Source organism: Watersipora subatra, chromosome 8, assembly GCF_963576615.1.
Source record: "Watersipora subatra chromosome 8, tzWatSuba1.1, whole genome shotgun sequence".
NCBI classification, from domain to species: Eukaryota; Metazoa; Bryozoa; class Gymnolaemata; order Cheilostomatida; family Watersiporidae; genus Watersipora; species Watersipora subatra.
This window is the reverse complement of record NC_088715.1, coordinates 62,496,472-62,523,905: the sequence shown is the minus strand read 5'-3', so window position 1 is coordinate 62,523,905 and position 27,434 is coordinate 62,496,472. Positions and strand designations below refer to the sequence as shown.

At 37.8% G+C, this 27,434-nt stretch overlaps 12 non-coding genes across 12 annotated transcripts; all 12 read right to left on the bottom strand.

Moving 5' to 3' along the window:
* Positions 1 to 1,142: 1,142 nt before the first annotated feature.
* On the bottom strand, positions 1,143 to 1,215 carry Trnar-ucg (transfer RNA arginine (anticodon UCG)). Its single transcript has one exon. It is a non-coding gene; the product is annotated as a tRNA-Arg (tRNA).
* Positions 1,216 to 1,830: 615 nt separating this feature from the next.
* Positions 1,831 to 1,903, bottom strand: Trnar-acg (transfer RNA arginine (anticodon ACG)). The gene has a single exon. It is a non-coding gene; the product is annotated as a tRNA-Arg (tRNA).
* Positions 1,904 to 2,484: 581 nt separating this feature from the next.
* On the bottom strand, positions 2,485 to 2,557 carry Trnaq-uug (transfer RNA glutamine (anticodon UUG)). Its single transcript has one exon. It is a non-coding gene; the product is annotated as a tRNA-Gln (tRNA).
* A 621-nt stretch (positions 2,558 to 3,178) lies between these two features.
* Positions 3,179 to 3,251, bottom strand: Trnar-acg (transfer RNA arginine (anticodon ACG)). The gene has a single exon. It is a non-coding gene; the product is annotated as a tRNA-Arg (tRNA).
* Positions 3,252 to 3,832: 581 nt separating this feature from the next.
* Positions 3,833 to 3,905, bottom strand: Trnar-ucg (transfer RNA arginine (anticodon UCG)). Its single transcript has one exon. It is a non-coding gene; the product is annotated as a tRNA-Arg (tRNA).
* A 1,275-nt stretch (positions 3,906 to 5,180) lies between these two features.
* On the bottom strand, positions 5,181 to 5,253 carry Trnar-ucg (transfer RNA arginine (anticodon UCG)). Its single transcript has one exon. It is a non-coding gene; the product is annotated as a tRNA-Arg (tRNA).
* A 622-nt stretch (positions 5,254 to 5,875) lies between these two features.
* Trnar-acg (transfer RNA arginine (anticodon ACG)) lies at positions 5,876 to 5,948 on the bottom strand. Its single transcript has one exon. It is a non-coding gene; the product is annotated as a tRNA-Arg (tRNA).
* Positions 5,949 to 6,530: 582 nt separating this feature from the next.
* Trnaq-uug (transfer RNA glutamine (anticodon UUG)) lies at positions 6,531 to 6,603 on the bottom strand. Its single transcript has one exon. It is a non-coding gene; the product is annotated as a tRNA-Gln (tRNA).
* A 622-nt stretch (positions 6,604 to 7,225) lies between these two features.
* Positions 7,226 to 7,298, bottom strand: Trnar-acg (transfer RNA arginine (anticodon ACG)). The gene has a single exon. It is a non-coding gene; the product is annotated as a tRNA-Arg (tRNA).
* An 11,443-nt stretch (positions 7,299 to 18,741) lies between these two features.
* On the bottom strand, positions 18,742 to 18,814 carry Trnar-ucg (transfer RNA arginine (anticodon UCG)). Its single transcript has one exon. It is a non-coding gene; the product is annotated as a tRNA-Arg (tRNA).
* A 3,259-nt stretch (positions 18,815 to 22,073) lies between these two features.
* On the bottom strand, positions 22,074 to 22,146 carry Trnaq-uug (transfer RNA glutamine (anticodon UUG)). The gene has a single exon. It is a non-coding gene; the product is annotated as a tRNA-Gln (tRNA).
* Positions 22,147 to 25,438: 3,292 nt separating this feature from the next.
* On the bottom strand, positions 25,439 to 25,511 carry Trnaq-uug (transfer RNA glutamine (anticodon UUG)). Its single transcript has one exon. It is a non-coding gene; the product is annotated as a tRNA-Gln (tRNA).
* Between the last annotated feature and the right edge of the window lie 1,923 nt (positions 25,512 to 27,434).

Below are 27,434 nucleotides of genomic sequence, written 5' to 3'. Positions count from 1 at the left end.
TATTTTCAAAGATTTGAAATGCTTAATAACTTCAGAAATAGCATTAATAAAATTATGTCACGCTGACTTTGAAAACACACCAAATATGTACAACAATAATTTGACAAGAATAACTTTTTGTTTATTCAGAGCTAGAAGTACTAGTTGTAAGACCTCCAAAGTTATGTAGGAATTATAACTTTTTTCTATTCAAAACATAACTGGATTACATAAATTTTCAAAAATGTTTGGTTTTGGTTCTGACATGTTCTTAAAATAATTTGCATCTACAAGCTTACATTTATCTATAATATTCAGTTAAATAATATGATACTGAATGTAATTGTTTCGACAGCTGTTAAAACCATCCATTTCAGTAAATTATTCTATTTCTTTTAATTTAAAGAGTTTAAGTTTTACAATTTGAGCTGTTAAATCTCAAAAATCCATGTGACGATATCATTATTGTAAGTACTAATTACTCTTTTATCGACACAAAACATGACATATTGACCTTGATGGGGCTCGAAACCACAAATTTCTGATTCGTAGTCAAATGCCTTTTCCATTGGGTCACAAGGCCAGATGCTGAAAATTTTGTATTATTGGTTTGAATTTAACCTTAAACTTATGAAGTTTTGTTACAAGATCACTGTGGTTTAACTATAAATCGATAAGTTCTCATCGAACGAAAAAGTGTAATCTTATTGGATTCCAATTAAAACTAAAAGTTTACAAAAATACTGAAACTTTCAAATAGTTCATCAACAAGTTTATATATGGAAAACTGATGTAATAAATTTATTTTTTAAATTTATCGATTTTTTTAATTTAAAACAGTCGAACTCATTTCTTTATTTAAAGATTATGAGTATACAATCAGTTTATATTGAATACACCAAGTCAGAGTTTTGCCCGAGTTGCATTTTCTGCTTGACTTCGTTAAAAACAACATTCGAAAATATAAAGGGTGAGCAACTACTAGTTTTGAATGTTTAAAAAAGTGTTAAATATTTTACTAAAACTAACAAAAGCAGGGTTATTGGTTGGTAGACAGTGGAGCAGTGGTTTTTCCAGACATGTTGAGCAACAGTAAAGATACACCTACTCAAACTTTCGATCAATTTTATAAAATGATTGAAAAGGTTGTTAAAATGATCTGTTGACTCTGATGGGACTCGAACCCACAATCTTCTGATTCGAAGTCAGACGCCTTATCCATTAGGCCACAGAGCCGGATACACATAACATCATGAGCTTTTATAATCTCGGTCCTAAAAAAAAATTTGAAAACAATCAACAGAACATCATTAGCTAGTAAGCTAAAACACGCAAAGTAAAATACTTTTTTTGTAAATTCACCATTCATTTATTTTCAAAGACTTGAAATGCTTTATAACTTCAGAAATAGCATTATTAAAACTTCGTCACGCTGACCTTGAAAACACACCAAATATGTACAACAATAATTTGACAAGAATAACTTTTTGTTTATTCAGAGCTAGAAATACTAATTGTAGGACCTCCAAAGTTATGTAGGAATTATAACTTTTTTCTATTCAATACATAACTGGATTACATACTTTTTCAAAACTTTTTGGTTTTTGTTCTGACATGTTCTTAAAATAATTTGGATCTACAAGCTTACATTTATCTATTATATTCAGTTAAATAATATGATACTGAATGTAACTGTTTCGACAGCAGTTAAAACCATCCATTTCAATAATTTATTCTATTCCTTTTAATTTAAAGATTTTAAGTTTTACAATGTGAGCTGCTAAATCTCAAAAATCCATGCGTCGATATCATTATTGTAAGTACTAATTACTCTTTTCTCAACACAAAACATGACCTTGATGGGACTCGAAACCACAATCTTCTGATTCGTAGTCAGACGCCTTATCCATTGGGCCACAAGGCCGGATGCTAAAAAATCTCTATTACTTGTTTGAATTTAACCTTAAACTTATGAAGAATTGTTACAAGATCACCGTTGTTTAACTATAAATCGATAAGTTCTCATCGAACCAAAAAGTGTAATCTTATTTGATTGCAATTAAAACTAAAAGTTTACAAAAAGTACTGAAACTTTCAAGTAGTTCATTAACAAGTTTATATATGGAAAAGTAATGTAATAATTGGTTTTTTTTAATTTATCGACTTCTTGAATGTAAAACAGCCGAACTCATTTTCTGATTTAAAAGTTATGAGTATACCGTCAGTTTATATTGAATCCACCTAATCAGAGTTTTGCCCGAGTTGCTTTTTCTGCTTGACTTCGTTAAAAACAACATTCGAAAACATAAAGGGTGAGCAACTACTAGTTTTGAATGTTTAACAAAGTGTTAAATATTTTACTAAAACTAACAAAAGCAGGGTTATTGGTTGGTAGACAGTGGAGCAGTGGTTTTTCCAGACATGTTGAGCAACAGTAAAGATATACCTACTCAAACTTTCGATCAATTTTATAAAATGATTGAAAAGGTTGTTAAAATGATCTGTTGACTCTGATGGGACTCGAACCCACAATCTTCTGATTCAAAGTCAGACGCCTTATCCATTAGGCCACAGAGCCGGATACACATAACATCAAGAGCTTTTATAATGTCGGTCTTAAAAAAAAACTTGAAAACAATCAGCACAACATCATTAGTTAGTAAGCTAAAACACGCAAAGTAAAATACTTTTTTGTAAATTCACCATTCATTTATTTTCGAAGACTTGAAATGCTTTATAACTTCAGAAATAGCAATATTAAAACTATGTCACGCTGATTTTGAAAACACACCAATTAGGTAAACTATATTTTGACATGGATAACTTTTTGTTTATTCAGAGCTAGAAATACTAATTGTAGGACCTCCAAAGTTATGTAGGAATTATAACTTTTTTCTATTCAATACATAACTGGATTACATACTTTTTCAAAACTTTTTGGTTTTTGTTCTGACATGTTCTTAAAATAATTTGGATCTACAAGCTTACATTTATCTATAATATTCAGTTAAATAATATGATACTGAGTGTTATTGTTTCGACAGCTGTTAAAACCATCCATTTCAATAATTTATTCTATTTCTTTTAATTTAAAGAGTTTAAGTTTTACAATTTGAGCTGTTAAATCTCAAAAATCCATGCGTCGATATCATTATTGTAAGTACTAACTACTCTTTTATCAACACAAAACATGACATATTGACCTTGATGGGACTCGAACCCACAATCTTCTGATTCGTAGTCAGACGCCTTATCCATTGGGCCACAAGGCCGGATGCTAAAAACTCTCTATTACTTGTTTGAATTTAACCTTAAACTTATGAAGAATTTTTACAAGATCACCGTTGTTTAACTATAAATCGATAAGTTCTCATCGAACCAAAAAGTGTAATCTTATTTGATTGCAATTAAAACTAAAAGTTTAAAAAAAGTACTGAAACTTTCAAGTAGTTCATTAACAAGTTTATATATGGAAAACTGATGTAATAACTTGTTTTTTTTACTTTATCGATTTCTTGAATGTAAAACAGCCGAACTCATTTTCTGATTTAAAAATTATGAGAATACGGTCAGTTTATATTGAATCCACCTAATCAGAGTTTTGCCCGAGTTGCTTTTTCTGCTTGACTTCGTTAAAAACAACATTCGAAAACATAAAGGGTGAGCAACTACTAGTTTTGAATGTTTAACAAAGTGTTAAATATTTTACTAAAACTAACAAAAGCAGGGTTATTGGTTGGTAGACAGTGGAGCAGTGGTTTTTTCAGACATGTTGAGCAACAGTAAAGATATACCTACTCAAACTTTCGATCAATTTTATAAAATGATTGAAAAGGTTGTTAAAATCATCTGTTGACTCTGATGGGACTCGAACCCACAATCTTCTGATTCGAAGTCAGACGCCTTATCCATTAGGCCACAGAGCCGGATACACATAACATCATGAGCTTTTATAATCTCGGTCCTAAAAAAAACTTGAAAACAATCAGCACAACATCATTAGTTAGTAAGCTAAAACACGCAAAGTAAAATACTTTTTTGTAAATTCACCATTCATTTATTTTCAAAGATTTGAAATGCTTAATAACTTCAGAAATAGCATTATTAAAACTTCGTCACACTGACCTTGAAAACACACCAAATATGTACAACAATAATTTGACAAGAATAACTTTTTGTTTATTCAGAGCTAGAAATACTAATTGTAGGACCTCCAAAGTTATGTAGGAATTATAACTTTTTTCTATTCAATACATAACTGGATTACATACTTTTTCATAACTTTTTGGCTGTTGTTCTGACATGTTCTTAACATAATTTGGATCTACAAGCTTACATTTATCTATTATATTCAGTTAAATAATATGATACTGAGTGTAATTGTTTCGACGGCTGTTAAAACCATCCATTTCAGTAAATTATTCTATTTCTTTTAATTTAAAGAGTTTAAGTTTTACAATTTGAGCTGTTAAATCTCAAAAATCCATGTGACGATATCATTATTGTAAGTACTAATTACTCTTTTATCGACACAAAACATGACATATTGACCTTGATGGGGCTCGAAACCACAAATTTCTGATTCGTAGTCAAATGCCTTTACCATTGGGTCACAAGGCCAGATGCTGAAAATATTGTATTATTGGTTTGAATTTAACCTTAAACTTATGAAGTTTTGTTACAAGATCACTGTGGTTTAACTATAAATCGATAAGTTCTCATCGAACGAAAAAGTGTAATCTTATTGGATTCCAATTAAAACTAAAAGTTTACAAAAAGTACTGAAACTTTCAAATAGTTCATCAACAAGTTTATATATGGAAAACTGATGTAATAAATTTATTTTTTAAATTTATCGATTTTTTTAATTTAAAACAGTCGAACTCATTTCTTTATTTAAAGATTATGAGTATACAATCAGTTTATATTGAATACACCAAGTCAGAGTTTTGCCCGAGTTGCATTTTCTGCTTGACTTCGTTAAAAACAACATTCGAAAATATAAAGGGTGAGCAACTACTAGTTTTGAATGTTTAAAAAAGTGTTAAATATTTTACAAAAACTAACAAAAGCAGGGTTATTGGTTGGTAGACAGTGGAGCAGTGGTTTTTCCAGACATGTTGAGCAACAGTAAAGATACACCTACTCAAACTTTCGATCAATTTTATAAAATGATTGAAAAGGTTGTTAAAATGATCTGTTGACTCTGATGGGACTCGAACCCACAATCTTCTGATTCGAAGTCAGACGCCTTATCCATTAGGCCACAGAGCCGGATACACATAACATCAAGAGCTTTTATAATGTCGGTCTTAAAAAAAAACTTGAAAACAATCAGCACAACATCATTAGTTAGTAAGCTAAAACACGCAAAGTAAAATACTTTTTTGTAAATTCACCATTCATTTATTTTCGAAGACTTGAAATGCTTTATAACTTCAGAAATAGCAATATTAAAACTATGTCACGCTGATTTTGAAAACACACCAAATATGTACAACAATAATTTGACAAGAATAACTTTTTGTTTATTCAGAGCTAGAAATACTAATTGTAGGACCTCCAAAGTTATGTAGGAATTATAACTTTTTTCTATTCAATACATAACTGGATTACATACTTTTTCAAAACTTTTTGGTTTTTGTTCTGACATGTTCTTAAAATAATTTGGATCTACAAGCTTACATTTATCTATAATATTCAGTTAAATAATATGATACTGAGTGTAATTGTTTCGACAGCTGTTAAAACCATCCATTTCAATAATTTATTCTATTTCTTTTAATTTAAAGAGTTTAAGTTTTACAATTTGAGCTGTTAAATCTCAAAAATCCATGCGTCGATATCATTATTGTAAGTACTAACTACTCTTTTATCAACACAAAACATGACATATTGACCTTGATGGGACTCGAACCCACAATCTTCTGATTCGTAGTCAGACGCCTTATCCATTGGGCCACAAGGCCGGATGCTAAAAACTCTCTATTACTTGTTTGAATTTGACCTTAAACTTATGAAGAATTGTTACAAGATCACCGTTGTTCAACTATAAATCGATAAGTTCTCATCGAACCAAAAAGTGAAATCTTATTTGATTGCAAATTAAAACTAAAAGTTTACAAAATGTACTGAAACTTTCAAGTAGTTCATCAACAAGTTTATATATGGAAAACTGATGTAATAACTTGTTTTTTTTACTTTATCGATTTCTTGAATGTAAAACAGCCGAAATCATTTTCTGATTTAAAAATTATGAGTATACGGTCAGTTTATATTGAATCCACCTAATCAGAGTTTTGCCCGAGTTGCTTTTTCTGCTTGACTTCGTTAAAAACAACATTCGAAAAGATAAAGGGTGAGCAACTACTAGTTTTGAATGTTTAAAAAAGTGTTAAATATTTTACTAAAACTAACAAAAGCAGGGTTATTGGTTGGTAGACAGTGGAGCAGTGGTTTTTCTAGACATGTTGAGCAACAGTAAAGATATACCTACTCAAACTTTCGATCAATTTTATAAAATGATTGAAAAGGTTGTTAAAATCATCTGTTGACTCTGATGGGACTCGAACCCACAATCTTCTGATTCAAAGTCAGACGCCTTATCCATTAGGCCACAGAGCCGAATACACATAACATCATGAGCTTTTATAATCTCGGTCCTAAAGAAAAAGTTTGAAAACAATCAACACAACATCATTAGCTAGTAAGCTAAAACACACAAAGTAAAATACTTTTTTGTAAATTCACCATTCATTTATTTTCGAGGAGTTGAAATGCTCTATAACTTCAGAAATAGCAATATTAAAACTATGTCACGCTGATTTTGAAAACGCACCAAATAGGTAAACTATATTTTGACATGGATATATTTTTATTTATTCAGAGCTAGAAATGCTAAATCTGATACATCCAAAGTTTTGTAGCAATCATAACTTTTTCTCTTCAATACATAACTGGATTACATACTTTTTCCAAAACGTTTTTGTTTTTGTTCTGACATGTTCTTAAAATAATTTGTATCTAGAAGCTTACATTTATCTATTATATTCAGTTAAATAATATAAAACTGGTTGTAATTGTTTCGACAGTTGCTAAAACCATACATTTCAGTAAATTATTCTATTTCTTTTAATTTGAAGATTTTAAGTTTTACAATTTGAGCTGTTAAATCTAAAAAATCCATGCATTAATATCATTATTGTAAGTACTATCTACTCTTTTATCAACACAAAACATGACATATTGACCTTGATGGGACTCGAACCCACAATCTTCTGATTCGTAATCAGACGCCTTATCCATTGGGCCACAAGGCCGGATGCTAAAAGCTCTGTATTACTTGTTTGAATTTAACCTTAACCTTATGAAGATTTGTTACAAGATCACCGTTGTTTAACTATAAATCAATAAATTCTCATCGAACTGAAAAGTGTAATCTTATTTGATTACAATTAAAACTAAATGTTTACAAAAAATACTGAAACTTTCAAGTAGTTCATTAACAAGTTTATATATGGAAAAGTAATGCAATAATTTCTTTTTTTTACTTTATTGATTTATTGAATTTAAAACAGCCGAACTCATTTTTTGATTTAAAAATTATGATTATACAGTCAGTTTATATTGAATCCACCTAGTCAGAGTTTTCTCCGAGTTGCTTTTTCTTCTTAACTTCGTTAACAACAACATTCGAAAATATAAAAAGTGAGCAACTACTAGTTTTGAATGTTAAAAAAAGTGTTAAATATTTCGTTAAGATTAATAAACGCAGGGTAATCGGTTGGTAGACAGTGGAGCGGTGTTTTTTCCAGGCACGTTGAGCAACAGTAAAGATATACCTACTCAACCTTTCGATCGATTTTTTAAAATGATTGAAAAGGTTGTCAAAATGATGTGTTGACTCTGACGGGACTCGAACCCACAATTTTCTGATTCGAACTCAGACGCCTTATCCATTAGGCGACAGGGCCAGATACACATAACATCAAGAGCTTTTATAATCTCGGTCTTAAAGAAAAAGCTTGAAAACAATCAACACAACATCATTAGCTAGTAAGCTAAAACACGCAAAGTAAAATACTTTTTCGTAAATTCACCATTCATTTATTTTCGAAGACTTGAAATGCTTTATTGTGGAGGACCGGGACATACATGTATATTATTTATTGCACTTATATATATATATCCGCACTAGCAATTACCCGAACCTCTCGAACTTCCTTTATCGCATACTTGAACTGCCTTTTTATTATTATATAACTATATTACTGAACTGCCTTTTTGTTACATAACCATACTAATCCTGTTATATCTTGCATATCCTTTGTGATATAAATAGATCGGTAGGCGGAGCTAAACTATAGACGCTGGCTATATAAGCCAGCGCGGTAGATAGGCAAGGTGTGCTTGATTCCACTCATACTTGCGAACACTTGTATTGAAGATATCGTTAATAAACTGCTATATACTCATACGAACTGATTCTATTGATGCCTGCCTGGTTGGCTCACCGATTGTACAAGCAGGCTCATTGCAACCATCAAACGGAACTGCCAGGGTGACTCTAAGAAGGCTAGGAGGCGATCCACGGCTTTGTCTAGACTCGATCGGGTGTGCTATGGCACAAGAGATCTAGTCCTAAGACCAGCCATTAGCGGATCTAGACTAGCCTGAGATAGAGATCCAGAGGCAGGCCGGGGGTTTGGCTTCGGAGCAGGCCTGACTACTAGGTCCTTGTCTTGGACTGACTTGACCGCCGCGGGCAGGTCAATCAGGCCTCGGACAAGGCCGGCCAGTAGCCCAGGTTGCGACTCCCTTGTTAGGAAGTAAAGCTGACTCAGCTACCGGAGTCAGATCTTTTACACTGGTGGCAGCGGTGGGATATGCTGAACCCACAACAGGACAACTAACAGGGACTAAAGACGACGCAGGTATGACCAGACGGACTCGCAGCGCGGAAAGACCGGAAGCTCTCCGAACGGAGGGACTAGGAGGTCTAGAGCAACTGACAGGTGTCTTGGAAAGACTGCTCGTCAACCAGGGAACACAGGGACCCCCTGCACCCAGAGAAACATTCAGAGCCCCAGAATATGACGGGAATAGCGATGTAGAGGCCTTCATCAGGCAGTTCAACGATGTAGCCGTTGCAAATGACTGGGGGCCAGGGTCCGCGCTGCTACACATCCGAGAGAGACTGCGAGGGCAGGCTAAGGACTGTGGACACGAGTAGACCATACACACAGTATTTAACAACCTCCGGGCCAGGTTTGGACTGACGCCCAAAGAAGCCAGAACCAAACTGCAGGGCCTGAAAAAGGACCAGCACGCCACACTATTTGAGCACGCCACCCAAATAGAGAAGCTGACCGACATCGCGTTTGGGGAAATGTTGGATCGCCTGAAAAAAGAGATGGCCGTGGACACGTTCTGTGGTTCGCTGGGCAATGTTTATTTACAGAGACATCTGCTAGCTGTGCCTACCCCTACGTTAGAGGCAGCCGTGAGAGCAGGGAATGAGTACTTACAGGTTCGACCTAGTATAGCGTCTCACCAAGCCCAACCTTTCAGGTCAGACGTCAGGGCAGTCCAGCCGGACGAGACAGGGCAGGGCGAAGGAGAACGGGCCTCCGAAGAGCCGGTTGTGGTGGCTAGGACTATCCCGAATACCCTCGAGCTGTTGTTGACCTCGGTGACGGACCTAGCCAAAGAAGTGGCCAAGTTAAAATTGTACATCCATCGACCGCAGTCTATTCCGGAAAGCGGGGCCAAGAAAAAGGAAATGGCGAGATGCTGGGGGTGCAACCAGGAAGGCCACCGGAGGAGAAGTTGTCCGCGGAGGCAGGCAACTCAGGGAACGCCCTATAGGCAGGACCAGGGAAACGCTTACGGCCCGCAGCAGTAGGTCTACCTGCTGGCTGCACAAGGGCACCCGGACACGAAAAACACAGACAACTTAACAAAACAAGTCGAAGGGAATCTGGGGTTGATCCGGAGGGTTGGCAGCATCCTGCTAGAACGGCGGCACCGGTCAAGAGACCCCCGGCAGAGACGATTCCCGTCTACAACCCATACCAAAGTCTATGGGAACTGGACGAGGGAGAAGAGGAATGTGAGGCGAGCCCCCGGGACTCGCCGCAGGCAGCCAAACAGGCGCAGCGGCAGTACCTCCACCAGATCCAGAGACAGGGCGAGAGACGAAGAGTTTATGGACGTACCGAAGAACCGAAGAGGCCAGGGCGGAAGGGAGGTCCGACTAGGGCCGAGCACCCCGAGCGATCTGGACAGCAAGGGTCGGGACAGAGAGCGGATTCAGTGGTAACTGAAGCTCTCGAGAGACCAACGCTGTACAGGTCAGGAAGGAGGGAGCTTGCGACCCAGATGGAACACCGCCTTAAGCCTAGACAGGTTAGGTCGGAGAGAGATGGCCCCACCGGCGCTGATCCGTTCAGGAGATCCGTATTAACCGGATCGGGATGGAACGAGGACCCAGCAATGGCGGAGCATCTCCAGAGACCGGAGTACCATGGACCCAGAGACGAAAAGGGCTGGAATGAAGCCGAACCCCCTAGGAGGCAGGTACCCAAAAAGGGACGGGGGCCCGAACCGAGGCAGCCATCTCCGAGGAGGCAATCTAGGCCAACCCATGAGTCCGGTGTCGGGTCCGACAGGCTGGTACGGGGAGAGCACAAGGCCAGCTACTCCCGAGGAAAGCCTGGAGGACCAGCTCGAAAAGAGTCTACCACCGGACAGGCCTAGGGGACGTCTGAGGAAAAAATCGGAAGAGATGCACGATACCGCCGCAGCGGAGGAAGGGTTGCCAAGGGTTGGGGCCTTGGAAAAACCCCATAAGTCAAGCTACTTCCTACCTGGAAAGGTAGAGAGGCAAGACCTACTGTTCCTCATAGACACCGGCTGCAACACTAACCTACTATCCAAAAAGGTGTTCGACAGAATGCCGGAGCGGGTGAGGGTGCAGTTGGAAGAGAATGACCGGTACGGACTCATGGCAGATAGTAGCAAGCTCCAGTTTTATGGACTGATAAGGCTAACCGGAAGGATCAGGGACGTGGCTATAGAAGAGAACTTCCTTGTAAGCCAGATCAGCAAAGATGCTATTCTGGGTATGCCTTTCCTGATCTCCCACAAGTGTCAGATTGAATTTGGCCGACCCGTCATTTCCCTAGGGAATAGGCAACTTACTTGCACCGACAAGTACGGGAGGATAATGGTGTCCAACTTTCACGCCTGGAAGAAAGTTACTATCCCTCCCTTGTCGGAGGTAATAGTGACGGGGAAGATTTCCGCCAGAAATTACGTTCCGGTGGTCTTGATAGAGGGCTCTGATCCACACATACCCGTAGCCTGCAGCCTGAACCGGCCTGGAGAGGGGAGTGATGTCACCATACGATGCCTGAACCCCGGACATCAACCTATAGAGTTGGGCGCCAGACACGTCATTGGCTCATACACGGCTGTTGAAGAAGAGGACATACAGACGGATCTCTGGTCTGGGCCGGAACACGGGAGCCTCGACGAATCAGGAGTGGGGTGTGCCGCTGTAAGGACGGGGGAAGCCGTCCCGGGTCACCTGGTTGAGCTATATCGGCAGGCCCTTCCAGGATGCCGGCACGAAGGAGAGAAGCAGAGCTTGGCCTATCTTCTGACCAGGTACCAGGACGTGTTCAGCAAGTATGATGGCAACGTAGGAAGGACCGACCGAATAGCCCACAGCATACCCCTGATGGAGGGTGCCAGGCCGGTCAGACAACCCCCCCACCGGTTGGGACCCCTCAAAGAGGCAGAAGCGGATAAGCAAGTACAGGAACTGCTGGAAAAGGGTTTGATCGAGCCTGCCAATGGAGCATGGAGTTCCCCGGTCGTCATGGTGAGGAAGAAGGATGGTGGGTGGAGATTTTGTATTGACTATCGACAACTAAATGCGGTCACCCAACAGGATGCATACCCCATCCCTAGGATTGATGAGAGCCTGGACGCCCTGGCAAGAAGCCGATATTTTAGTACGTTGGATCTGACCAGTGGATACTGGCAAGTACCGTTAGATCCGGACGCCCAAGAGAAATCCGCCTTTGCCACGAGAAGTGGGTTGTGGAAGTGGAAGGTACTGCCCTTCGGATTGACGTCGGCCCCTGCCACCTTCCAAAGACTGATGGAGTCTGTATTTCACGGGCTCCATTGAAAAACCCTCTTGTTATACTTGGACGACATCATCGTAATAGCTCCGGACTTCGAGACCCACTTGGCCCGTTTGGGAGAAGTCTTCCAGAGACTCGCCGCCGCGCAGCTGAAACTGAAGCCCTCTAAATGCGAGCTCCTCCAGAGGAAAGTGAGGTATCTTGGCCATGTGGTGAGCCCGGAAGGAGTGTCCACAAACCCAGAAAAGGTAAAAGTAGTGGCCGAATGACAGACCCCTCGAAATATAAAGGAACTGCAGGCCTTCCTGGGGACCACAGGGTACTACCGGCAGTACCTGAGAGATTACGCCACTAATGCCAAACCACTCACGATCTTGACTAGCAAAGGGAAGCCTTGGAAGTGGGGAGAAGAAGAACAGCAGGCATTCGAGACCCTCCGACAAGGCCTGATTTCGGCACCAGTGCTGGGGTATCCCAACTCAAAGAGTCAATATACTCTGGACACCGATGCCAGTAATGTGGGAGTGGGGGCCGTCCTGTCTCAGAACCAGGGGGGTAGGGAGACCGTGGTGGCATACTACAGCAAGACCCTCAGCCCAGCAGAACAAAATTACTGTGTGACGCGCCGAGAGCTCCTGGCAGTAGTAAAAGCCGTCAAACACTTTCGGCCCTACTTGTATGGTCAACAGTTTGTGCTCCGCACGGACCATGCCTCCCTGAGATGGCTGTGTAGGAGGAGGGAGCCGTCGGCTCAAGTAGCTCGGTGGCTGGAGATTCTGTCGGAATTCTCGTACCTACTGGAACACCGATCAGGGGTCAAGCACGGGAATGCCGACGGCCTGAGTCGACAGGTCTGCCCATTCGACTCTCGACAGTGTATCCAAATAGAGGAGCGAGACGGGGGCCCTAGCAAACAGGCATTGCTGGAAGGAGAGTCTGACACCGTGGCCGCAATTAAGCTACCAGGAGACCAAAATTTCCGACAGCTGGTACAGAGCCAAATGGAAGGGACACAAGCCGTGCCCAGGATGTACTGGGCAATAAAAAATGATCAAGAGCTACCAGAGGAGGAGCTGACTCTAGGGAGTAATGAGCTCCGAATCCTACACAAAAGACGGGAAGCTCTGAGGTTGTCCCCCAACGGCGTCCTGGAGGTCAGACTAATGACGGACGGCCACCCCAGATGGTGTACCCTATGTCCTCGGGTGGACCGGAACCGGGTGATGTAGGACACGCACAGGCTTGCCCACGCGGGGGTTCACAAGACCGTAAAAAGACTACTGCTCAATTGGTACTGGCCGGGACTGAATGCCGACGTGAGACGACTCATCAAGACGTGTGAGATCTGTCAGGTGGCAAAAACCGGTGGGAATCACGCAACCAGGAGCAGACACCGATTATACGCCGGGCGACCGTGGCAGAAGTTAGCGGTCGACCCGGTGGGACCAATGCCAGTGACTAACCGGGGGAACAAGTAGATCCTAGTGATTAGCGACCATTTCTCTAGATGGCAGGATGCAATAGCGATTCCGGATGCAACTGCCCCGGTGGTAGCCACGACCCTGGATGAAAGGGTGTTCTGTTATTTTGGCCTACCCAAGGAATTACACTCCGACCAAGGGGCCCAATTTGAGTCTAAACTCATGGGAGAATTATGTAGTCTATGGAACATAGACAAAACACGGACTACACCATACCACCCCCAGGGGAATGGCGTTGTAGAAAGGAACAATCGGAGCCTAGGAGATTCCCTAAGAGCCTTGCTCCTGCGCCGTGGACCTACAGAATGGGACTTGTTGCTGCCACAGATAATGAGGGCTTTCCGAGGCACTCCCCACTCCGCCACGCGAGAAACCGCGAATTACATGATGATGGGCAGGGAACTGCGATTGCCAGACCAGCTCTCAGAACCCGTTGCAGTCACTGGCCAGGCGGTACAAACCTACATACTGGAACTGGCCAGCCGACTGGAGGAAACGTATGAAATTCTCCGAGAACGCCAGATGAAGATCCGAGTGGAGGACGAAGAGGAGCCCCCGTTGTTTGAGGCAGGTGATTTGGTACTGCTGGTCAACAAGAGACGTCGACGAGGAGAAAACCCCAAGTTACAGCCCAAATATGTGGGACCCTATACAGTCACTAGGTGTAATCCCAACCATACGTACCAAGTAGAGAGACAAGGACAAATATCAGTACAAAACAAAGAGAGATTAAAACCATACTATGCGTGTCCAGAGGCGGATGGGAGGGCCCCAGCCACCAAGGAACCCTCCAGAAGGCCAAACATGAGAGGTGCCACTGGACGAAGAGAGAGGAGGCTGGAAGGGCTAGGAGAGATGCTGCCCACAGTAGAGTACACTAGAAGGGAGCCCCCTCCGCCAACGTGGCAGGAGAGGATGGAACCTCCCCCGGATATGGACAGTGACACGTTCAGGAGACGACTTCTGGAGGTCCTGGCCAGAGAAAGAAGGTCTGCCTCGGGCAGTCACGATCCGACTGAGGGGGTTGGAGAGGCAACAGAGCAACCCGGTATATCCAACACAGAACCAGAGGAACCGAGTCTCGGGCCCTGTTCCGAACCCCCGGTGGAGCCTTCCGGACAGGATCTGACAGAAGGAGAGGCAGACAATACCGCAGTCGATGAGACCTCCGACTCCGGGGTCACCGAGCAAAGGGATCCGCCCCAACCCGAAGTTTCTATACCAGCACCAGCTGAAGAAGAGGTGCCAATAAACTCAGAATCAAGGAGAATAGAAAATAGTATGGGAGAAAGACGAGACGGGAGACCACGGCGAATGGTGGGTCCTCCCATCAGATACGGCCAGACTGTGTGCCACCAAATCGACCCTGAAGAAGAAGGATCGGAAGCCAGAGAAAGACAAGCCAAACTCAGGGAACGGTACCAGTCTACCAAAGTTATGGTGGAACAACTGGAGACCTTGATAGAGAGGGAAGGCCTGAGGACGAATCTAGAACTGATGTCTCAATACACAATTTTAAAAGAGTCAGTTGCCGAGCTAGAAGAGATGATGGCCGCGAGCCACCACGGAGAAAAGCAACCAGAATTAATCATACCTAACCGAAACATCTCGGAAAAGGGGGCGGAGACGGAGGCAGACGAAGAAAATCAAGCAGGAGAGGAACCGTCCGGCAATGAAGGCTTTCGACAGCAGACTCCGAACGGCAGAAAAATTCAGGAACAAGAGCACGGCGGGACCGGAAAGCGGCCATCTTCTGAAATTGAGACTGCCTCCAGTCACTTCAACTGTTGTACGCTAACGAGTAACCAGCTCTCTCCACAAACCTATATCGCGAAATTAAATATGAGACCAACTTCAGATGAAACCGGAGCCATCGAGGACCAAGAACTGCAAGAATTATTGACAGAATTAGATGAGATCCTGGAAGAAACCGAGATAACGGCAGGAAAACAAGAAGTCGATCAGGTAAAATTGCCTGGGAATAACGTAGCCAAGAGAAATATCGCACCCATTGCCTATAAGGGAGAGAGGCCAGTAGAACCGGCGATAACCAATACCAGGATGGTGCAAATGGTAGGGAACAGGACGCCCCAGGACAAAGCCAAGCCAAAACAAGCCAGGCAAAATTCTGAGGGCCAGAGTTTCCAAGTCAGGAGCAGAGGTAAACCACTCCAGGGTGGCCCTCCGCTAGAGACTAGCCAGAGGCACCAATTGTATACTCCACTACGACCAGGACCAATGCAAGCCTGCTCGATAAACCTACCAACGATTCCGGTCGATCAGACAAAAGAGAACGGACTGCCTAAGAGAAGGAAAAACCGGGAAACCCTCGACGGAGTAGCTGAGGATGTCTGGTACTCCCCCACTTCCTACGAAAAGATGGAGGCCGCAGAAGACCACCAGAAGGGGGAATGCAGATTCTGTGGCTTTAGAAATAAGGACAGTAGGGTAGTAAGGAGACACATACGGCAACACTTCTGGCACACTGGTGCAAATGTCAGAAAAACTCATCGTCGTTCTTTAGTATATACAAGCACCAAAAGAAAGCCAAGGATTCCCGACTACACCCTAGTATTGTATACCAAGTAGATCAGGAGTGGTATACCAACTTTTGTACATACATGAAATGGACAGAGTGCCCCCTGTTTGGAACCTGCCTTCCCATAAAGGATGGGAATGGATGGGTACGAGGTAGAAGGATAGGACAAAAACGAATAAGGACAGATTCACCAGAAGAAAAGGGGTGTACTGAACAGGAGACCCTCCAAGAAGACGGGAGGGACGGACAAGCCGACCTCCGCGTCCACCTAAACCGATGCCGAACTGCCGAAGGAAGGGAGGAGCGGGTCCAAAGGCCTTTCCCCCAAGGGTATGTAATCCCAAGGGTAAATCAGAGGAAAGCGAGACTCATTAGTCAGGAAATAAACACACTGCCTAAGGGAGCTAGGATAAAGATAGCAGGAGAAGGCGAGACCGCCTTGGAGATACACGTCAGTGCGGACGATATCGCTGGGGTATATGCCGGAGCCGGTGCCAAAACCAAGGAACCTACCAGCAGCAAGGTAACCAGGGCCAACGAGAACACACGGCCCCGGCGGGAAGAGTACAACCGTAGAGCAGAAAGAGAAGAGGAACGATACCAACGATACACCCGAATGGCCGAGGAATGCCGTATAGAAGCTCAGAGGTTGAGAGCACAAGCGCGACGTTTCCGCTGAAAACACTCCCTTAATTGTTCACCCCTGGCCAAACAATTGGGGGGGGGGGGAAAGTGTGGAGGACCGGGACATACATGTATATTATTTACTGCACTTATATATATATATCCGCACTAGCAATTACCCGAACCTCTCGAACTTCCTTTATCGCATACTTGAACTGCCTTTTTATTATTATATAACTATATTACTGAACTGCCTTTTTGTTACATAACCATACTAATCCTGTTATATCTTGCATATCCTTTGTGATATAAATAGATCGGTAGGCGGAGCTAAACTATAGGCGATGGCTATATAAGCCAGCACTGGTAGATAGGCAAGGTGTGCTTGATTCCACTCATACTTGTGAACACTTGTTTTGAAGATATCGTTAATAAACTGCTATATACTCATACGGACTGATTCTATTGACGCCTGCCTGGTTGGCTCACCAATTGTACAAGCAGGCTCATTGCAACCATCAGACGGAACTGCCAGGGTGACTCTAAGAAGGCTAGGAGGCGATCAATGGCTTTGTCTAGACTCGATCGGGTGTGCTATGGCACAAGAGATCCAGTCCTAAGACCAGCCATTAGCGGATCCAGACTAGCCTGAGATAGAGATCCAGAAGCAGGCCGGGGGTTTGGTTTCGAAGCAGGCCTGACTACTAGGTCCTTGTCTTGGACTGACTTGACCGCCGCGGGCAGGTCAATCAGGCCTCAGACAAGGCCGGCCAGTAGCCCAGGTTGCGACTCCCTTGTTAGGAAGTAAAGCTGACTCAGCTACCGGAGTCAGATCTTTTACATTATAACTTCAGAAATAGCATTATTAAAAGTATGTCACAATGACCTTGTAAACACACCAAATATGTACAACAATAACTTGACAAGAATAAATTTTTGTTTATTCAGAGCTAGAAATACTAATTGTAAGACCTCCTAAGTTATGTAGGAATTATAACTTTTTTCTATTCAAAACATAACTGGATTACATACTTTTTCAAAACTTTTTTGTTTTTGTTCTGACACGTTCTTAAAATAATTTGGATCTACAAGCTTACATTTATCTATTATATTCAATTAAATAATATGATACTGAATGTAATTGTTTCGACAGCTGTTAAAACCATCCATTTCAATAAATTATTCTATTCCTTTTAATTTAAAGAGTTTAAGTTTTACAATTTGAGCTGTTAAATCTCAAAAATCCATGTGTCGATATCATTGTTGTAAGTACTAATTATTCTTTTATCAACACAAAACATGACATATTGACCTTGATGGGAGTCGAAACCACAATATTCTGATTCGTAGTCTGACGCCTTATCCATTGGGCCACAAGGCCGGATGCTAAAAACTCTGTATTAATTGTTTGAATTTAACCTTAAACTTATGAAGATTTGTTACAAGATCACTGTTGTTTAACTATAAATCGATAAGTTCTCATCGAACCAAAAAGTGTAATGTTATTTGATTGCAATTAAAACTAAAAGTTTACAAAAAGTACTGAAACTTTCAAGTAGTTCATTAACAAGTTTATATATGGAAAAGTAATGTAATAATTTGTTTTTTTTAATTTATCGATTTCTTGAATTTAAAAGAGCCGAACTCATTTTTTGATTTAAAAATTATGAGTATACAGTCAGTTTATATTGAATCCACCTAATCAGAGTTTTGCCCGAGTTGCTTTTTCTGCTTGACTTCGTTAAAAACAACATTCGAAGATATAAAAAGTGAGCAACTACTAGTTTTGAATGTTTAAAAAAGTGTTAAATATTTTACTAAAACTAAGAAAAGCAAGGTTATTGGTTGGTAGACAGTGGAGCAGTGGTTTTTCCAGACATGTTGAGCAACAGTAAAGATATACCTACTCAACCTTTTGATCAATTTTTATAAAATGATTGAAAAGGTTGTTAAAATGATCCGTTGACTCTGATGGGACTCGAACCCACAATCTTCTGATTCGAAGTCAGACGCCTTATCCATTAGGCCACAGAGCCGGATACACATAACATCAAGAGCTTTTATAATCTCGGTCCTAAAAAAAACTTGAAAACGATCAGCACAACATCATTAGTTAGTAAGCTAAAACACGCAAAGTAAAATACTTTTTTGTAAATTCACCATTCATTTATTTTCGAAGACTTGAAATGCTTTATAACTTCAGAAATAGCAATATTAAAACTATGTCACGCTGATTTTGAAAACACACCAAATAGGTAAATTATATTTTGACATGGATAACTTTTTGTTTATTCAGACCTAGAAATACTAAATCTGAGACATCCAAAGTTATGTAGGAATCGTAACTTTTTCTTTTCGGTACATAACTGGATTACACACTTTTTCCAAAACATTTTTTGTTTTTGTTCTGACACGTTCTTAAAATGAGTTGCATCTAGAAGCTAACATTTATCTATTATATTCAGTTAAATAAAATAACACTGGTTGTAATTGTTTCGACAGTTGTTAAAACCATTTGTTTCAGTAAATTATTCTATTTATTTTAATTTGAAGATTTTAAGTTTTACTATTTGAGCTGTTAAATCTCAAAAATCCATGCGTCGATATCATTATTGTAAGTACTAATTACTCTTTTATCAACACAAAACATGACATATTGACCTTGATGGAACTCGAAACCACAATCTTCTGATTCGCAGTCAGACGCCTTATCCATTGGGTCACAAGGCTATATGCTAAAAATATTGTATTATTGGTTTGAATTTAACCTTAAACTTATGAAGTTTTGTTACAAGATCACAGTGGTTTAACTATAAATCGATAAGTACTCATCGAACCAAAAAGTGTAATCTTATTTGATTGCAATTAAAACTAAAAGTTTACAAAAAGTACTGAAACTTTCAAGTAGTTCATTGACAAGTTTACATATGGAAAACTGATGTAATAAATTTATTTTTAAAATTCATCAACTTTTTTAATTTAAAACAGTCGAACTCATTTTTTTATTTAAAGATTATGAGTATACAATCAGTTTATATTGAATCCACCTAATCAGAGTTTAGCCCGAGTTGCTTTTTCTGCTTGACTTCGTTAGAAACAACATTGGAAAATATTAAGGGTGACCAACTATTAGTTTTGAATGTTTGAAAAAGTGTTAAATATTTTGTTAAGATTAATAAACGCAGGATAATCGGTTGGTAGACAGTGGAGCAGTGGTTTTTCCAGACACGTTGAGCAACAGCAAAGATACATGTATATCACTCAACCTTTCGATCAATTTTTTAAAATGATTGAAAAGGTTGTTAAAATGATCTGTTGACTCTGACGGGACTCGAACCCACATTCTTCTGATTCATAGTCAGACGCCTTATCCATTGGGTCACAAGGCCATATGCTGAAAATATTGTATTATTGGTTTGAATTTAACCTTAAACTTATGAAGATTTGTTACAAGATCACCGTTGTTTAACTATAAATCAATAAATTCTCGTAGAACCAAAAAGTGGAATATTATTTGATTCCAATTAAAACTAAAAGTTTACAAAAAGTACTGAAACTTTCAAGTAGTTCATCAACAAGTTTATATATGGAAAACTGATGTAATAAATTTATTTTTAAAATTTATCAATTTTTTTAATTTAAAACAGTCGAACTCATTTTTTTATTTAAAGATTATGAGTATACAATCAGTTTATATTGAATCCACCTAATCAGAGTTTAGCCCGAGTTGCTTTTTCTGCTTGACTTCGTTAGAAACAACATTGGAAAATATTAAGGGTGACCAACTACTAGTTTTGAATGTTTGAAAAAGTGTTAAATATTTTGTTAAGATTAATAAACGCAAGATAATCGGTTGGTAGACAGTGGAGCAGTGGTTTTTCCAGACACGTTGAGCAACAGCAAAGATACATGTATACCTACTCAACCTTTCGATCAATTTTTTAAAATGATTGAAAAGGTTGTTAAAATGATCTGTTGACTCTGACGGGACTCGAACCCACATTCTTCTGATTCATAGTCAGACGCCTTATCCATTGGGTCACAAGGCCATATGCTGAAAATATTGTATTATTGGTTTGAATTTAACCTTAAACTTATGAAGATTTGTTACAAGATCACCGTTGTTTAACTATAAATCAATAAATTCTCGTAGAACCAAAAAGTGTAATCTTATTTGATTGCAATTAAAACTAAAAGTTTACAAAAAGTACTGAAACTTTCAAGTAGTTCATTGACAAGTTTACATATGGAAAACTGATGTAATAAATTTATTTTTAAAATTCATCAACTTTTTTAATTTAAAACAGTCGAACTCATTTTTTTATTTAAAGATTATGAGTATACAATCAGTTTATATTGAATCCACCTAATCAGAGTTTAGCCCGAGTTGCTTTTTCTGCTTGACTTCGTTAGAAACAACATTGGAAAATATTAAGGGTGACCAACTATTAGTTTTGAATGTTTGAAAAAGTGTTAAATATTTTGTTAAGATTAATAAACGCAGGATAATCGGTTGGTAGACAGTGGAGCAGTGGTTTTTCCAGACACGTTGAGCAACAGCAAAGATACATGTATATCACTCAACCTTTCGATCAATTTTTTAAAATGATTGAAAAGGTTGTTAAAATGATCTGTTGACTCTGACGGGACTCGAACCCACATTCTTCTGATTCATAGTCAGACGCCTTATCCATTGGGTCACAAGGCCATATGCTGAAAATATTGTATTATTGGTTTGAATTTAACCTTAAACTTATGAAGATTTGTTACAAGATCACCGTTGTTTAACTATAAATCAATAAATTCTCGTAGAACCAAAAAGTGGAATATTATTTGATTCCAATTAAAACTAAAAGTTTACAAAAAGTACTGAAACTTTCAAGTAGTTCATCAACAAGTTTATATATGGAAAACTGATGTAATAAATTTATTTTTAAAATTTATCAATTTTTTTAATTTAAAACAGTCGAACTCATTTTTTTATTTAAAGATTATGAGTATACAATCAGTTTATATTGAATCCACCTAATCAGAGTTTAGCCCGAGTTGCTTTTTCTGCTTGACTTCGTTAGAAACAACATTGGAAAATATTAAGGGTGACCAACTACTAGTTTTGAATGTTTGAAAAAGTGTTAAATATTTTGTTAAGATTAATAAACGCAAGATAATCGGTTGGTAGACAGTGGAGCAGTGGTTTTTCCAGACACGTTGAGCAACAGCAAAGATACATGTATACCTACTCAACCTTTCGATCAATTTTTTAAAATGATTGAAAAGGTTGTTAAAATGATCTGTTGACTCTGATGGGACTCGAACCCACAATCTTCTGATTCAAAGTCAGACGCCTTATCCATTAAACCACAGGACCGGATACACATAACATCATGAGCTTTTATAATCTCGGTCCTAAAAAAAAAACTTGAAAACAATCAGCACAACATCATTAGTTAGTAAGCTAAAACACGCAAAGTAAAATTCTTTTTTGTAAATTCACCATTCATTTATTTTCGAAGACTTGAAATGCTTTATAACTTCAGAAATAGCATTATTAAAACTATGTCACACTGACCTTGAAAACACACCAAATATGTACAACAATAACTTGACAAGAATAACTTTTTGTTCATTCAGAGCTAGAAATACTAATTGTAGGACCTCCAAAGTTATGTAGGAATTATAACTTTTTTCTATTCAATACATAACTGGATTACATACTTTTTCAAAACTTTTTGGTTTTTGTTCTGACATGTTCTTAAAATAATTTGGATCTACAAGCTTACATTTATCTATTATATTCAGTTAAATAATATGATACTGAATGTAACTGTTTCGACAGCTGTTAAAATCATCCATTTCAATAATTTATTCTATTCCTTTTAATGTAAAAAGTTTAAGTTTTACAATTTGAGCTGTTAAATCTCAAAAATCTATGCGTCGATATCATTATTGTAAGTAATAATTATTCTTTTATCAACACAAAACATGACATATTGACCTTGATGGGACTCAAAACCGCAAACTTCTGATTCGTTGTCAGACGCCTAATCCATTGGGTCACAAGGCCGGATGCTAAAAACTCTCTATTACTTGTTTGAATTTAACCTTAAAAATATGAAGATTTGTTACAAGATCACCGTTGTTTAACTATAAATTGATAAATTCTCATCGAACCAAAAAGTGTAATCTTATTTGATTACAATTAAAACTAAAAGTTTACAAAAAGTACTGAAACTTTCAAGTAGATCATTAACAAGTTTATATCGGGAAAAGTAATGTAATAATTTGTTTTTTTTAATTTATCGATTTCTTGAATGTAAAACAGCCGAACTCATTTTTTGATTTAAAAATTATGAGTATACAATCAGTTTATATTGAATCCACCTAATCAGAGTTTTGCCCGAATTGCATTTTCTGCTTGACTTCGTTAAAAACAACATTCGAAAATATAAAAAGTGAGCAACTACTAGTTTTGAATGTTTAAAAAAGTGTTAAATATTTTACTAAAACTAAGAAAAGCGGGGTTATTGGTTGGTAGATAGTGGAGCAGTGGTTTTTCCAGACATGTTGAGCAACAGTAAAGATATACCTACTCAACCTTTCGATCAATTTTTTTAAAATGATTGAAAAGGTTGTTAAAATGATCTGTTGACTCTGACGGGACTCGAACCCACAATCTTCTCATTCAAAGTCAAACGCCTTATCCATTAGGCAACAGAGCCGGATACACATAACATCAAGAGCTTTTATAATCTCGGTCCTAAAAAAAAACTTGAAAACGATCAGCACAACATCATTAGTTAGTAAGCTAAAACACGCAAAGTAAAATACTTTTTTGTAAATTCACCATTCATTTAATTTCGAAGACTTGAAATGCTTTATAACTTCAGAAATAGCAATATTAAAACTATGTCACGCTGATTTTGAAAACACACCAAATAGGTAATTTATATTTTGACATGGATAACTTTTTGTTTATTCAGACCTAGAAATACTAAATCTGAGACATCCAAAGTTATGTAGGAATCGTAACTTTTTCTTTTCGGTACATAACTGGATTACACACTTTTTCCAAAACATTTTTTGTTTTTGTTCTGAGCCGTTCTTAAAATGAGTTGCATCTAGAAGCTAACATTTATCTATTATATTCAGTTAAATAAAATAACACTGGTTGTAATTGTTTCGACAGTTGTTAAAACCATTTGTTTCAGTAAATTATTCTATTTATTTTAATTTGAAGATTTTAAGTTTTACAATTTGAGCTGTTAAATCTCAAAAATCCATGCGTCGATATCATTATTGTAAGTACTAATTACTCTTTTATCAACACAAAACATGACATATTGACCTTGATGGGACTCGAAACCACAATCTTCTGATTCGCAGTCAGACGCCTTATCCATTGGGTCACAAGGCTATATGCTAAAAATATTGTATTATTGGTTTGAATTTAACCTTAAACTTATGAAGTTTTGTTACAAGATCACAGTGGTTTAACTATAAATCGATAAGTTCTCATCGAACCAAAAAGTGTAATCTTATTTGATTGCAATTAAAACTAAAAGTTTACAAAAAGTACTGAAACTTTCAAGTAGTTCATTGACAAGTTTACATATGGAAAACTGATGTAATAAATTTATTTTTAAAATTCATCAACTTTTTTAATTTAAAACAGTCGAACTCATTTTTTTATTTAAAGATTATGAGTATACAATCAGTTTATATTGAATCCACCTAATCAGAGTTTAGCCCGAGTTGCTTTTTCTGCTTGACTTCGTTAGAAACAACATTGGAAAATATTAAGGGTGACCAACTATTAGTTTTGAATGTTTGAAAAAGTGTTAAATATTTTGTTAAGATTAATAAACGCAGGATAATCGGTTGGTAGACAGTGGAGCAGTGGTTTTTCCAGACACGTTGAGCAACAGCAAAGATACATGTATATCACTCAACCTTTCGATCAATTTTTTAAAATGATTGAAAAGGTTGTTAAAATGATCTGTTGACTCTGACGGGACTCGAACCCACATTCTTCTGATTCATAGTCAGACGCCTTATCCATTGGGTCACAAGGCCATATGCTGAAAATATTGTATTATTGGTTTGAATTTAACCTTAAACTTATGAAGTTTTGTTACAAGATCACAGTGGTTTAACTATAAATCGATAAGTTCTCGTAGAACCAAAAAGTGGAATATTATTTGATTCCAATTAAAACTAAAAGTTTACAAAAAGTACTGAAACTTTCAAGTAGTTCATCAACAAGTTTATATATGGAAAACAGATGTAATAAATTTATTTTTAAAATTTATCAATTTTTTTAATTTAAAACAGTCGAACTCATTTTTTTATTTAAAGATTATGAGTATACAATCAGTTTATATTGAATCCACCTAATCAGAGTTTAGCCCGAGTTGCTTTTTCTGCTTGACTTCGTTAGAAACAACATTGGAAAATATTAAGGGTGACCAACTACTAGTTTTGAATGTTTGAAAAAGTGTTAAATATTTTGTTAAGATTAATAAACGCAAGATAATCGGTTGGTAGACAGTGGAGCAGTGGTTTTTCCAGACACGTTGAGCAACAGCAAAGATACATGTATACCTACTCAACCTTTCGATCAATTTTTTAAAATGATTGAAAAGGTTGTTAAAATGATCTGTTGACTCTGATGGGACTCGAACCCACAATCTTCTGATTCAAAGTCAGACGCCTTATCCATTAGACCACAGGACCGGATACACATAACATCATGAGCTTTTATAATCTCGGTCCTAAAAAAAAAACTTGAAAACAATCAGCACAACATCATTAGTTAGTAAGCTAAAACACGCAAAGTAAAATTCTTTTTTGTAAATTCACCATTCATTTATTTTCGAAGACTTGAAATGCTTTATAACTTCAGAAATAGCATTATTAAAACTATGTCACACTGACCTTGAAAACACACCAAATATGTACAACAATAACTTGACAAGAATAACTTTTTGTTCATTCAGAGCTAGAAATACTAATTGTAGGACCTCCAAAGTTATGTAGGAATTATAACTTTTTTCTATTCAATACATAACTGGATTACATACTTTTTCAAAACTTTTTGGTTTTTGTTCTGACATGTTCTTAAAATAATTTGGATCTACAAGCTTACATTTATCTATTATATTCAGTTAAATAATATGATACTGAATGTAATTGTTTCGACAGCTGTTAAAATCATCCATTTCAATAATTTATTCTATTCCTTTTAATGTAAAAAGTTTAAGTTTTACAATTTGAGCTGTTAAATCTCAAAAATCTATGCGTCGATATCATTATTGTAAGTAATAATTATTCTTTTATCAACACAAAACATGACATATTGACCTTGATGGGACTCAAAACCGCAAACTTCTGATTCGTTGTCAGACGCCTAATCCATTGGGTCACAAGGCCGGATGCTAAAAACTCTCTATTACTTGTTTGAATTTAACCTTAAACTTATGAAGATTTGTTACAAGATCACCGTTGTTTAACTATAAATTGATAAATTCTCATCGAACCAAAAAGTGTAATCTTATTTGATTACAATTAAAACTAAAAGTTTACAAAAAGTACTGAAACTTTCAAGTAGATCATTAACAAGTTTATATCGGGAAAAGTAATGTAATAATTTGTTTTTTTTAATTTATCGATTTCTTGAATGTAAAACAGCCGAACTCATTTTTTGATTTAAAAATTATGAGTATACAATCAGTTTATATTGAATCCACCTAATCAGAGTTTTGCCCGAATTGCATTTTCTGCTTGACTTCGTTAAAAACAACATTCGAAAATATAAAAAGTGAGCAACTACTAGTTTTGAATGTTTAAAAAAGTGTTAAATATTTTACTAAAACTAAGAAAAGCGGGGTTATTGGTTGGTAGATAGTGGAGCAGTGGTTTTTCCAGACATGTTGAGCAACAGTAAAGATATACCTACTCAACCTTTCGATCAATTTTTTTAAAATGATTGAAAAGGTTGTTAAAATGATCTGTTGACTCTGACGGGACTCGAACCCACAATCTTCTCATTCAAAGTCAAACGCCTTATCCATTAGGCAACAGAGCCGGATACACATAACATCAAGAGCTTTTATAATCTCGGTCCTTAAAAAAAACTTGAAAACGATCAGCACAACATCATTAGTTAGTAAGCTAAAACACGCAAAGTAAAATACTTTTTTGTAAATTCACCATTCATTTAATTTCGAAGACTTGAAATTTATTCTATTCTATTTATTATTATTTAATTTATTCTATTCCTTTTAATTTAAAGAGTTCAAGTTTTACAATTTGAGCTGTTAAATCTCAAAAATCTATGCGTCGATATCATTATTGTAAGTACCAATTACTCTTTTATCAACACAAAACATGACCTTGATGGGACTCAAAACCGCAAACTTCTGATTCGTTGTCAGACGCCTAATCCATTGGGTCACAAGGCCAGATGCTGAAAATACTGTATTACTTGTTTGAATTTAACCTTAAACTTATGAAGAATTGTTACAAGATCACCGTTGTTTAACTATAAATCGATAAGTTCTCATCGAACCAAAAAGTGTAATCTTATTTGATTGCCTTTAAACCTAAAAGTTTACAAAATGTACTGAAACTTTCATGTGGTTCATTAACAAGTTCATA